The sequence below is a fragment of the Oncorhynchus nerka genome, linkage group LG10 (assembly GCF_034236695.1).
Source record: "Oncorhynchus nerka isolate Pitt River linkage group LG10, Oner_Uvic_2.0, whole genome shotgun sequence".
Taxonomy (NCBI): Eukaryota; Metazoa; Chordata; class Actinopteri; order Salmoniformes; family Salmonidae; genus Oncorhynchus; species Oncorhynchus nerka.
Window position 1 is genome coordinate 97,755,176 of NC_088405.1, and position 13,851 is coordinate 97,769,026.

Consider the following 13,851-nt stretch of genomic DNA (forward strand, 5'->3'; position numbering starts at 1 on the left):
CCAACCTCTGCCTGTCCCTCCCTGGTCTCCTCCAACCTCTGGTCTCCTCCAACCTCTGGTCTCCTCAACCTCCCTGGTCTCCTCCAACCTCTGGTCTCCTCCAACCTCTGGTCTCCTCCAACCTCTGGTCTCCTCCAACCTCTGCCTGTCCCTCACCATCCCTGGTCTCCTCCAACCTCTGGTCTCCTCCAACCTCTGCCTGTCCCTCACCATCCCTGGTCTCCTCCAACCTCTGGTCTCCTCCAACCTCTGCCTGTCCCTCACCATCCCTGGTCTCCTCCATCCTCTGGTTTCCTCCAACCCCTGGTCTCCTCCAACCTCTGGTGTCCTCCAACCTCTGGTCTCCTCCAACCTCTGGTCTCCTCCAACCTCTGCCTGTCCCTCACCATCCCTGGTCTCCTCCAACCTCTGCCTGTCCCTCACCATCCTGGTCTCCTCCAACCTCTGGTCTCCTGGTCTCCTCCAACCTCTGCCTGTCCCTCACCATCCCTGGTCTCCTCCAACCTCTGGTCTCCTCCAACCTCTGGTCTCCTCCAACCTCTGGTCTCCTCCAACCTCTGGTCTCCTCCAACCTCTGGTCTCCCAACCTCCAACCTCCTGGTCCCTCACCTCTGCCTCCCTGGTCTCCTCCAACCTCTGGTCTCCTCCAACCTCTGCCTGTCCCTCACCATCCCTGGTCTCCTCCAACCTCTGGTCTCCTCCAACCTCTGGTCTCCTCCAACCTCTGCCTGTCCCTCACCGTCCCTGGTCTCCTCCAACCTCTGCCTGTCCCTCACCATCCCTGGTCTCCTCCAACCTCTGCCTGTCCCTCACCATCCCTGGTCTCCTCCAACCTCTGGTTTCCTCCAACCTCTGGTCCCTCTCTGCCTGTCCCTCACCATCCCTGGTCTCCTCCAACCTCTGGTCTCCTCCAACCTCTGCCTGTCCCTCACCATCCCTGGTCTCCTCCAACCTCTGGTCTCCTCCAACCTCTGCCTGTCCCTCACCATCCCTGGTCTCCTCCATCCTCTGGTTTCCTCCAACCCCTGGTCTCCTCCAACCTCTGGTGTCCTCCAACCTCTGGTCTCCTCCAACCTCTGGTCTCCTCCAACCTCTGCCTGTCCCTCACCATCCCTGGTCTCCTCCAACCTCTGCCTGTCCCTCACCGTCCCTGGTCTCCTCCAACCTCTGGTCTCCTCCAACCTCTGCCTGTCCCTCACCATCCCTGGTCTCCTCCAACCTCTGGTCTCCTCCAACCTCTGGTCTCCTCCAACCTCTGGTCTCCTCCAACCTCTGGTCTCCTCCAACCTCTGGTCTCCTCCAACCTCTGCCTGTCCCACCATCACCATCCTGGTCTCCTCCAACCTCTGGTCTCCTCCAACCTCTGCCTGTCCCTCACCATCCCTGGTCTCCTCCAACCTCTGATCTCCTCCAACCTCTGGTCTCCTCCAACCTCTGCCTGTCCCTCACCGTCCCTGGTCTCCTCCAACCTCTGCCTGTCCCTCCCTCACCATCCCTGGTCTCCTCCAACCTCCAACCTGGTCTCCTCCAACCTCTGGTGTCCTCCAACCTCTGGTCTCCTCCAACCTCTGGTCTCCTCCAACCTCTGCCTGTCCCTCACCTCCCTGGTCTCTCCAACCTCTGCTCCCTCACCATCCCTGGTCTCCTCCAACCTCTGGTCTCCTCCAACCTCTGGTCTTCTCCAACCTCTGCCTGTCCCTCACCATCCTGTCTCCTCCAACCTCTGGTCTCCTCCAACCTCTGCCTGTCCCTCACCTCCCTGGTCTCCTCCAACCTCTGGTCTCCTCCAACCTCTGGTCTCCTCACATCCCTGGTCTCCTCCAACCTCTGGTCTCCTCCAACCTCTGCCTGTCCCTCACCATCCCTGGTCTCCTCCAACCTCTGCCTGTCCCTCACCATCCCTGGTCTCCTCCAACCTCTGGTCTCCTCCAACCTCTGGTCTCCTCCAACCTCTGTCTCCTCCAACCTCTCCTCCAACCTGTCCTCCCTCACCATCCCTGGTCTCCTCCAACCTCTGCCTGTCCCTCACCATCCCTGGTCTCCTCCAACCTCTGGTCTCTGTCTCCTCCAACCTCCCTGGTCTCCTCCAACCTCTGGTCTCCTCCAACCTCTGGTCTCCTCCAACCTCTGGTCTCCTCCAACCTCTGCCTGTCCCTCACCATCCCTGGTCTCCTCCAACCTCTGGTCTCCTCCAACCTCTGCCTGTCCCTCACCATCCCTGGTCTCCTCCATCCTCTGGTTTCCTCCAACCCCTGGTCTCCTCCAACCTCTGGTCTCCTCCAACCTCTGCCTGTCCCTCACCATCCCTGGTCTCCTCCAACCTCTGCCTGTCCCTCACCATCCCTGGTCTCCTCCAACCTCTGGTCTCCTCCAACCTCTGGTCTCCTCCAACCTCTGGTCTCCTCCAACCTCTGGTCTCCTCCAACCTCTGCCTGTCCCTCACCATCCCTGGTCTCCTCCAACCTCTGGTCTCCTCCAACCTCTGCCTGTCCCTCACCATCCCTGGTCTCCTCCAACCTCTGGTCTCCTCCAACCTCTGCCTGTCCCTCACCGTCCCTGGTCTCCTCCAACCTCTGCCTGTCCCTCACCATCCCTGGTCTCCTCCAACCTCTGGTCTCCTCCAACCTCTGGTCTCCTCCAACCTCTGGTCTCCTCCAACCTCTGGTCTCCTCCAACCTCTGGTCTCCTCCAACCTCTGCCTGTCCCTCACCATCCCTGGTCTCCTCCAACCTCTGGTCTCCTCCAACCTCTGCCTGTCCTTCACCATCCCTGGTCTCCTCCAACCTCTGGTCTCCTCCAACCTCTGCCTGTCCCTCACCATACCTGGTCTCACCCATCCTCTGGTTTCCTCCAACCCCTGGTCTCCTCCAACCTCTGGTCTCCTCCAACCTCTGGTCTCCTCCAACCTCTGGTCTCCTCCAACCTCTAACTGTCCCTCACCGTCCCTGGTCTCCTCCAACCTCTGCTTGTCCCTCACCATCCCTGGTCTCCTCCAACCTCTGGTCTCATCCAACCTCTAACTCCTCCAAACTCTGCCTGTCCCTCACCATCCCTGGTCTCCTCCAACCTCTGAACTCCTCCAACCTCTGGTCTCCTCCACCCTCTGCCTGTCCCTCACAACCAACCTCTGCCTGTCCCTCACCATCCCTGGTCTCCTCCAACCTCTGGTCTCATCCAACCTCTAACTGTCCCTCACCGTCCCTGGTCTCCTCCAACCTCTGCCTGTCCCTCACCATCCCTGGTCTCCTCCAACCTCTGGTCTCCTCCAACCTCTGGTCTCCTCCAACCTCTGGTCTCCTCCAACCTCTGGTCTCCTCCAACCTCTGGTCTCCTCCAACCTCTAACTGTCCCTCACCGTCCCTGGTCTCCTCCAACCTCTGCTTGTCCCTCACCATCCCTGGTCTCCTCCAAACTCTGGTCTCCTCCAACCTCTGGTCTTCTCCAACCTCTGCCTGTCCCTCACCATCCTGGGCTCCTCCAACCTCTGGTCTCCTCCAACCTCTGCCTGTCCCTCACCATCCCTGGTCTCCTCCAACCTCTGGTCTCCTCCAACCTCTGCCTGTCCCTCACCATCCCTGGTCTCCTCCAACCTCTGGTCTCCTCCAACCTCTGCCTGTCCCTCACCGTCCCTGGTCTCCTCCAACCTCTGCCTGTCCCTCACCATCCCTGGTCTCCTCCAACCTCTGGTCTCCTCCAACCTCTGGTCTCCTCCAACCTCTGGTCTCCTCCAACCTCTGGTCTCCTCCAACCTCTGCCTGTCCCTCACCATCCCTGGTCTCCTCCAACCTCTGGTCTCCTCCAACCTCTGCCTGTCCCTCACCATCCCTGGTCTCCTCCAACCTCTGGTCTCCTCCAACCTCTGCCTGTCCCTCACCATCCCTGGTCTCCTCCATCCTCTGGTTTCCTCCAACCCTGGTCTCCTCCAACCTCTGGTCTCCTCCAACCTCTGGTCTCCTCCAACCTCTGGTCTCCTCCAACCTCTGCCTGTCCCTCACCATCCCTGGTCTCCTCCAACCTCTGCCTCCTCCAACCTCTGCCTGTCCCTCTCCTCCAACCTCTGGTCTCCTCCAACCTCTGGTCTCCTCCAACCTCTGGTCTCCTCCAACCTCTGCCTGTCCCTCCAACCATCCCTGGTCTCCTCCAACCTCTGGTCTCCTCCAACCTCTGCCTGTCCCTCACCATCCCTGGTCTCCTCCAACCTCTGGTCTCCTCCAACCTCTGCCTGTCCCTCACCATCCCTGGTCTCCTCCAACCTCTGGTCTCCTCCAACCTCTGCCTGTCCCTCACCGTCCCTGGTCTCCTCCAACCTCTGCCTGTCCCTCACCATCCCTGGTCTCCTCCAACCTCTGGTCTCCTCCAACCTCTGGTCTCCTCCAACCTCTGCCTGTCCCTCACCATCCCTGGTCTCCTCCAACCTCTGGTCTCCTCCAACCTCTGCCTGTCCCTCACCATCCCTGGTCTCCTCCAACCTCTGGTCTCCTCCAACCTCTGGTCTCCTCCAACCTCTGCCCTCCAACCTCTGGTCTCCTCCACCTCTGGTCTCCTGGTCTCACCCATCCTCTGGTCTCCTCCAACCCCTGGTCTCCTCCAACCTCTGGTCTCCTCCAACCTCTGGTCTCCTCCAACCTCTGGTCTCCTCCAACCTCTGGTCTCCTCCAACCTCTAACTGTCCCTCACCGTCCCTGGTCTCCTCCAACCTCTGCTTGTCCCTCACCATCCCTGGTCTCCTCCAACCTCTGGTCTCATCCAACCTCTAACTCCTCCAAACTCTGCCTGTCCCTCACCATCCCTGGTCTCCTCCAACCTCTGAACTCCTCCAACCTCTGGTCTCCTCCACCCTCTGCCTGTCCCTCACCGTCCCTGGTCTCCTCCAACCTCTGCCTGTCCCTCACCATCCCTGGTCTCCTCCAACCTCTGGTCTCATCCAACCTCTAACTGTCCCTCACCGTCCCTGGTCTCCTCCAACCTCTGCCTGTCCCTCACCATCCCTGGTCTCCTGCAACCTCTGGTCTCCTCCAACCTCTGGTCTCCTCCAACCTCTGGTCTCCTCCAACCTCTAACTGTCCCTCACCGTCCCTGGTCTCCTCCAACCTCTGCCTGTCCCTCACCATCCCTGGTCTCCTCCAACCTCTGGTCTCCTCCAACCTCTGGTCTCCTCCAACCTCTGGTCTCCTCCAACCTCTGCCTGTCCCTCACCATCCCTGGTCTCCTCCAACCTCTGCCTGTCCCTCACCATCCCTGGTCTCCTCCAACCTCTGGTCTCCTCCAACCTCTGCCTGTCCCTCACCATCCCTGGTCTCCTCCAACCTCTGGTCTCCTCCAACCTCCAACCTCTGCCCTCCAACCCCTCCCCAACCTCTGGTCTCCTCCAACCTCTGCCTGTCCCTCACCATCCCTGGTCTCCTCCAACCTCTGGTCTCCTCCAACCTCTGGTCTCCTCCAACCTCTGCCTGTCCCTCACCATCCCTGGTCTCCTCCAACCTCTGGTCTCCTCCAACCTCTGCCTGTCCCTCACCATCCCTGGTCTCCTCCATCCTCTGGTTTCCTCCAACCCCTGGTCTCCTCCAACCTCTGGTGTCCTCCAACCTCTGGTCTCCTCCAACCTCTGGTCTCCTCCAACCTCTGGTCTCCTCCAACCTCTGGTCTCCTCCAACCTCTGCCTGTCCCTCACCATCCCTGGTCTCCTCCAACCTCTGGTCTCCTCCAACCTCTGCCTGTCCCTCACCATCCCTGGTCTCCTCCAACCTCTGGTCTCCTCCAACCTCTGCCTGTCCCTCACCATCCCTGGTCTCCTCCAACCTCTGCCTGTCCCTCACCATCCCTGGTCTCCTCCCAACCTGGTCTCCTCCAACCTCTGGTCTCCTCCAACCTCTGCCTGTCCCTCACCATCCCTGGTCTCCTCCAACCTCTGCCTGTCCCTCACCATCCCTGGTCTCCTCCAACCTCTGCCTGTCCCTCACCATCCCTGGTCTCCTCCAACCTCTGGTCTCCTCCAACCTCTGGTCTCCTCCAACCTCTGGTCTCCTCCAACCTCTGCCTGTCCCTCACCGTCCCTGGTCTCCTCCACCCTCTGGTCTCCTCCAACCTCTGGTCTCCTCCAACCTCTGCCTGTCCCTCACCATCCCTGGTCTCCTCCAACCTCTGGTCTCCTCCAACCTCTGCCTGTCCCTCACCATCCCTGGTCTCCTCCAACCTCTGGTCTCCTCCAACCTCTGCCTGTCCCTCACCATCCTGGTCTCCCCATCCTCTGGTCCCAACCCCTGGTCTCCTCCAACCTCTGGTCTCCTCCAACCTCTGGTCTCCAACCTCTGCCTGTCCCTCACCTCCCTGGTCTCCTCCAACCTCTGCCTGTCCCTCACCATCCCTGGTCTCCTCCAACCTCTGGTCTCCTCCAACCTCTGGTCCTCCAAACTCTGCCTGTCCCTCACCATCCCTGGTCTCCTCCAACCTCTGGTCTCCTCCAACCTCTGGTCTCCTCCAACCTCTGCCTGTCCCTCACCTCCCTGGTCTCCTCCAACCTCTGCCTGTCTCCTCACCATCCCTGGTCTCCTCCAACCTCTGGTCTCTCCTCCAACCTCTGCCTGTCCCTCACCGTCCCTGGTCTCCTCCAACCTCTGCCTGTCCCTCCTCCACCATCCCTGGTCTCCTCCAACCTCTGGTCTCCTCAACCTCCCTGGTCTCCTCCAACCTCTGCCTGTCCCTCACCATCCCTGGTCTCCTCCAACCTCTGGTCTCCTCCAACCTCTGCCTGTCTCCTCACCTCCCTGGTCCCTCCAACCTCTGGTCTCCTCCAACCTCTGCCTGTCCCTCACCATCCCTGGTCTCCTCCAACCTCTGGTCTCCTCCAACCTCTGGTCTCCTCCAACCTCTGGTGTCCTCCAACCTCTGGTCTCCTGGTCTCCTCCAACCTCTGCCTGTCCCTCACCATCCCTGGTCTCCTCCAACCTCTGCCTGTCCCTCACCATCCCTGGTCTCCTCCAACCTCTGGTCTCCTCCAACCTCTGGTCTCCTCCAACCTCTGCCTGTCCCTCACCATCCCTGGTCTCCTCCAACCTCTGCCTGTCCCTCACCATCCCTGGTCTCCTCCAACCTCTGGTCTCCTCCAACCTCTGCCTGTCCCTCACCATCCCTGGTCTCCTCCAACCTCTGGTCTCCTCCAACCTCTGCCTGTCCCTCACCATCCCTGGTCTCCTCCAACCTCTGCCTGTCCCTCACCATCCCTGGTCTCCTCCAACCTCTGGTCTCCTCCAACCTCTGGTCTCCTCCAACCTCTGGTCTCCTCCAACCTCTGCCTGTCCCTCACCATCCTGGGCTCCTCCAACCTCTGGTCTCCTCCAACCTCTGCCTGTCCCTCACCATCCCTGGTCTCCTGGTCTCCTCCAACCTCTGCCTGTCCCTCACCATACCTGGTCTCACCCATCCTCTGGTTTCCTCCAACCCCTGGTCTCCTCCAACCTCTGGTCTCCTCCAACCTCTGGTCTCCTCCAACCTCTAACTGTCCCTCACCGTCCCTGGTCTCCTCCAACCTCTGCTTGTCCCTCACCATCCCTGGTCTCCTCCAACCTCTGGTCTCATCCAACCTCTTCCTCCTCCAACCTCTGCCTGTCCCTCACCATCCCTGGTCTCCTCCAACCTCTGAACTCCTCCAACCTCTGGTCTCCTCCACCCTCTGCCTGTCCCTCACCGTCCCTGGTCTCCTCCAACCTCTGCCTGTCCCTCACCATCCCTGGTCTCCTCCAACCTCTGGTCTCATCCAACCTCTAACTGTCCCTCACCGTCCCTGGTCTCCTCCAACCTCTGCCTGTCCCTCACCATCCCTGGTCTCCTCCAACCTCTGGTCTCCTCCAACCTCTGGTCTCCTCCAACCTCTGGTCTCCTCCAACCTCTGCCTGTCCCTCACCATCCCTGGTCTCCTCCAACCTCTGCCTGTCCCTCACCATCCCTGGTCTCCTCCAAACTCTGGTCTCCTCCAACCTCTGGTCTTCTCCAACCTCTGGTCTTCTCCAACCTCTGCCTGTCCCTCACCATCCTGGGCTCCTCCAACCTCTGGTCTCCTCCAACCTCTGCCTGTCCCTCACCATCCTGGGCTCCTCCAACCTCTGGTCTCCTCCAACCTCTGCCTGTCCCTCACCATCCCTGGTCTCCTCCAACCTCTGGTCTCCTCCAACCTCTGCCTGTCCCTCACCGTCCCTGGTCTCCTCCAACCTCTGCCTGTCCCTCACCATCCCTGGTCTCCTCCAACCTCTGGTCTCCTCCAACCTCTGGTCTCCTCCAACCTCTGCCTGTCCCTCACCATCCCTGGTCTCCTCCAACCTCTGGTCTCCTCCAACCTCTGCCTGTCCCTCACCATCCCTGGTCTCCTCCAACCTCTGGTCTCCTCCAACCTCTGGTCTCCTCCACCTCTCTCCTCCAACCTCTGCCTGTCCCTCACCATCCCTGGTCTCCTCCATCCTCTGGTTTCCTCCAACCCCTGGTCTCCTCCAACCTCTGGTCTCCTCCAACCTCTGGTGTCCTCCAACCTCTGGTCTCCTCCAACCTCTGGTCTCCTCCAACCTCTGCCTGTCCCTCACCATCCCTGGTCTCCTCCAACCTCTGGTCTCCTCCAACCTCTGGTCTCCTCCAACCCCTGGTCTCCTCCAACCTCTGGTCTCCTCCAACCTCTGCCTGTCCCTCACCATCCCTGGTCTCCTCCATCCTCTGGTCTCCTCCAACCTCTGGTCTCCTCCAACCTCTGGTCTCCTCCAACCTCTGGTCTCCTCCAACCTCTGGTCTCCTCCAACCTCTGCCTGTCCCTCACCATCCCTGGTCTCCTCCAACCTCTGCCTGTCCCTCACCGTCCCTGGTCTCCTCCAACCTCTGGTCTCCTCCAACCTCTGGTCTCCTCCAACCTCTGCCTGTCCCTCCTCCAACCTCTGGTCTCCTCCAACCTCTGCCTGTCCCTCACCATCCCTGGTCTCCTCCAACCTCTGGTCTCCTCCAACCTCTGCCTGTCCCTCACCATCCCTGGTCTCCTCCAACCTCTGGTCTCCTCCAACCTCTGCCTGTCCCTCACCGTCCCTGGTCTCCTCCAACCTCTGCCTGTCCCTCACCATCCCTGGTCTCCTCCAACCTCTGGTCTCCTCCAACCTCTGGTCTCCTCCAACCTCTGCCTGTCCCTCACCATCCCTGGTCTCCTCCAACCTCTGGTCTCCTCCAACCTCTGCCTGTCCCTCACCATCCCTGGTCTCCTCCAACCTCTGGTCTCCTCCAACCTCTGGTCCCTCACCTCCTGGTCTCCTCCAACCTCTGGTCTCCTCCAACCTCTGCCTGTCCCTCACCATCCCTGGTCTCCTCCAACCTCTGCCTGTCCCTCACCATCCCTGGTCTCCTCCAACCTCTGGTCTCCTCCAACCTCTGGTCTCCTCCAACCTCTGCCTGTCCCTCACCATCCTGGGCTCCTCCAACCTCTGGTCTCCTCCAACCTCTGCCTGTCCCTGGTCTCCTCCAACCTCTGGTCTCCTCCAACCTCTGCCTGTCCCTCACCATCCCTGGTCTCCTCCAACCTCTGGTCTCCTCCAACCTCTGCCTGTCCCTCACCTCCCTGGTCTCCTCCAACCTCTGCCTCCCTCACCATCCCTGGTCTCCTCCAACCTCTGGTCTCCTCACAACCAACTCCTCCAACCTCTGTCCCTCCACCATCCCTGGTCTCTCCAACCTCTGGTCTCCTCCAACCTCTGCCTGTCCCTCACCATCCCTGGTCTCCTCCAACCTCTGGTCTCCTCCAACCTCTGTCTCCTCCAACCTCCCTGGTCTCCTCCAACCTCTGGTCTCCTCCAACCTCTGCCTGTCCCTCACCTCCCTGGTCTGGTCCCTCACCTCCCTGGTCTCCTCCAACCTCTGGTCTCCTCCAACCTCTGGTCTCCTCCAACCTCTGCCTGTCCCTCACCGTCCCTGGTCTCCTCCAACCTCTGGTCTCCTCCAACCTCTGGTCTCCTCCAACCTCTGGTCTCCTCCAACCTCTGCCTGTCCCTCACCATCCCTGGTCTCCTCCAACCTCTGCCTGTCCTCACCTCCTCCTCTGGTCTCCTCCAACCTCTGGTCTCCTCCAACCTCTGGTCTCCTGCCTCTGTCCCCACCAACCTCTCCTCCAACCTCTGGTCTCCTCCAACCTCTGGTCTCCTCCAACCTCTGCCTGTCCCTCACCATCCCTGGTCTCCTCCAACCTCTGGTCTCCTCCAACCTCTGGTCCCTCCAACCTCCCTGGTCTCCTCCAACCTCTGGTCTCCTCCAACCTCTGGTCTCCTCCAACCTCTGCCTGTCCCTCACCATCCCTGGTCTCCTCCAACCTCTGCCTGCCCCTCACCATCCCTGGTCTCCTCCAACCTCTGGTCTCCTCCAACCTCTGGTCTCCTCCAACCTCTGGTCTCCTCCAACCTCTGGTCTCCTCCAACCTCTGCCTGTCCTCACCATCCCTGGTCTCCTCCAACCTCTGGTCTCCTCCAACCTCTGCCTGTCCCTCACCATCCCTGGTCTCCTCCAACCTCTGGTCTCCTCCAACCTCTGCCTGTCCCTCACCATCCCTGGTCTCCTCCAACCTCTGGTCTCCTCCAACCTCTGGTCTCCTCCAACCTCTGGTCTCCTCCAACCTCTGGTCTCCTCCATCCCTGGTCTCTCCTGTCCCTCCAACCTCTGGTCTCCTCCAACCTCTGGTCTCCTCCAACCTCTGCCTGTCCCTCACCATCCCTGGTCTCCTCCAACCTCTGGTCTCCTCCAACCTCTGCCTGTCCCTCACCATCCCTGGTCTCCTCCAACCTCTGCCTGTCCCTCACCATCCCTGGTCTCCTCCAACCTCTGGTCTCCTCCAACCTCTGGTCTCCTCCAACCTCTGCCTGTCCCTCACCATCCCTGGTCTCCTCCAACCTCTGCCTGTCCCTCACCATCCCTGGTCTCCTCCAACCTCTGGTCTCCTCCAACCTCTGGTCTCCCTCAACCTCCCTGGTCTGGTCTCACCATCCAACCTCTGGTCTCCTCCAACCTCTGGTCTCCTCCAACCTCTGCCTCCCTCACCATCCCTGGTCTCCTCCAACCTCTGGTCTCCTCCAACCTCTGCCTGTCCCTCACCATCCCTGGTCTCCTCCAACCTCTGGTCTCCTCAACCATCCTGGTCTCCTCCAACCTCTGGTCTCCTCCAACCTCCAACCTGGTCTCCTCCAACCTCTGCCTGTCCCTCACCATCCCTGGTCTCCTCCAACCTCTGGTCTCCTCCAACCTCTGCCTGTCCCTCACCATCCTGGTCTCCTCCAACCTCTGGTCTCCTCCAACCTCTGCCTGTCCCTCACCATCCCTGGTCTCCTCCAACCTCTGCCTGTCTCCTCCATCCTCTGGTCTCCTCCAACCTCTGGTCTCCTCCAACCTCTGGTCTCCTCCAACCTCTGGTCTCCTCCAACCTCTGCCTGTCCCTCACAATCCTCTGGTCTCCTCCAACCTCTCCTCCAACCTCTGGTCTCCTCCAACCTCTGCCTGTCCCCATCCCATCCCCTCTCCTCCAACCTCTGGTCTCCTCCAACCTCTGGTCTCCTCCAACCTCTGCCTGTCCCTCACCATCCCTGGTCTCCTCCAACCTCTGCCTGTCCTCAACCTCCCTGGTCTCCTCCAACCTCTGGTCTCCTCCAACCTCTGGTCTCCTCCAACCTCTGGTCTCCTCCAACCTCTGTCCCTCACCATCCCTGGTCTCCTCCAACCTCTGCCTCTCCTGGTCTCCTCCAACCTCTGGTCTCCTCCAACCTCTGCCTGTCCCTCACCATCCCTGGTCTCCTCCAACCTCTGGTCTCCTCCAACCTCTGCCTGTCCCTCACCATCCCTGGTCTCCTCCAACCTCTGGTCTCCTCCAACCTCTGCCTGTCCTCCAACCTCCTGGTCTCCTCCAACCTCTGGTCTCCTCCAACCTCTGCCTGTCCCTCAACCTCCCTGGTCTCCTCCAACCTCTGCCTGTCCCTCACCATCCCTGGTCTCCTCCAACCTCTGGTCTCCTCCAACCTCTGGTCTCCTCCAACCTCTGTCCCTCCAACCTCTGGTCTCCTCCAACCTCTGCCTGTCCCCTCACCATCCCTGGTCTCCTCCAACCTCTGCCTGTCCCTCACCATCCCTGGTCTCCTCCAACCTCTGGTCTCCTCCAACCTCTGCCTGGTCTCCTCCATCCTCTGGTCTCCTCCAACCTCTGGTCTCCTCCAACCTCTGCCTGTCCCTCCACCTCCCTGGTCTCCTCCAACCTCTGGTCTCCTGGTCCCTCACCATCCCTGGTCTCCTCCAACCTCTGGTCTCCTCCAACCTCTGCCTGTCCCTCACCATCCCTGGTCTCCTCCAACCTCTGGTCTCCTCCAACCTCTGGTCTCCTCCAACCTCTGGTCTCCTCCAACCTCTGCTCTCCAACCTCTGCCTCCCTCACCATCCCTGGTCTCCTCCAACCTCTGGTCTCCTCCAACCTCTGCTCCAACCTGTCCCTCACCATCCCTGGTCTCCTCCAACCTCTGTCTCCTCCAACCTCTGGTCCCTCCCATCCCTGGTCTCCTCCAACCTCTGGTCTCCTCCAACCTCTGCCTGTCCTCCTCACCAACCTCTGGTCTCCTCCAACCTCTGGTCTCCTCCAATCCTGGTCTCCTCAACCTCCCTGGTCTCCTCCAACCTCTGCCTGTCTCCTCACCATCCCTGGTCTCCTCCAACCTCTGGTCTCTGTCCCTCACCATCCCTGGTCTCCTCCAACCTCTGGTCTCCTCCAACCTCTGGTCTCCTCACCATCCCTGGTCCTCCAACCTCTGGTCTCCTCCAACCTCTGCCTCCCTCACCTCCCTGGTCTCCTCCAACCTCTGCCTGTCCACTCACCATCCCTGGTCTCCTCCATCCCTGGTCTCCTCCAACCTCTGGTCTCCTCCAACCTCTGCCTGTCCCTCACCTCCTGGTCTCCAACCTCTGGTCTCCTCCAACCTCTGCCTGTCCCTCACCATCCCTGGTCTCCTCCAACCTCTGGTCTCCTCCAACCTCTGCCTGTCCCTCACCCCCTGGTCTCCTCCAACCTCTGGTCTCCTCCAACCTCTGCCTGTCCCTCACCTCCCTGGTCTCCTCCAACCTCTGGTCTCCTCCAACCTCTGGTCTCCTGGTCTCCTCCAACCTCTGGTCTCCTCTGCCTGTCCCTCACCTCCCTGGTCTCCTCCAACCTCTCTGGTCTCCTCCAACCTCTGGTCTCCTCCAACCTCTGCCTGTCCTCCACCATCCCTGGTCTCCTCCAACCTCTGGTCTCCTCCAACCTCTGCCTGTCCCTCACCTCCCTGGTCTCCTCCAACCTCTGCCTCCTCACCATCCTGGTCTCCTCCAACCTCTGGTCTCCTCCAACCTCTGGTCTCCTCCAACCTCTGGTCCTCCTCCAACCTCTGGTCTCCTCCAACCTCTGGTCTCCTCCAACCTCTGCCTGTCCTCACCATCCCTGGTCTCCTCCAACCTCTGCCTCCCCTCAACCTCCCTGGTCTCCTCCAACCTCTGGTCTCCTCCAACCTCTGCCTGTCCCTCACCATCCGTGGTCTCCTCCAACCTCTGGTCTCCTCCAACCTCTGCCTGTCCCTCACCATCCCTGGTCTCCTCCAACCTCTGGTCTCCTCCAACCTCTGGTCTCCTCCAACCTCTGCCTGTCTCCTCACCTCCCTGGTCTCCTCCAACCTCTGCCTGTCCCTCACCATCCCTGGTCTCCTCAACCTCTGGTCTCCTCCAACCTCTGGTCTCCTCCAACCTCTGCCTGTCTCCTCACCATCCTCTGGTCTCCTCCAACCTCCTGGTCTCCTCCAACCTCTGCCTGTCCCTCACCTCCTGGTCTCCTCCAACCTC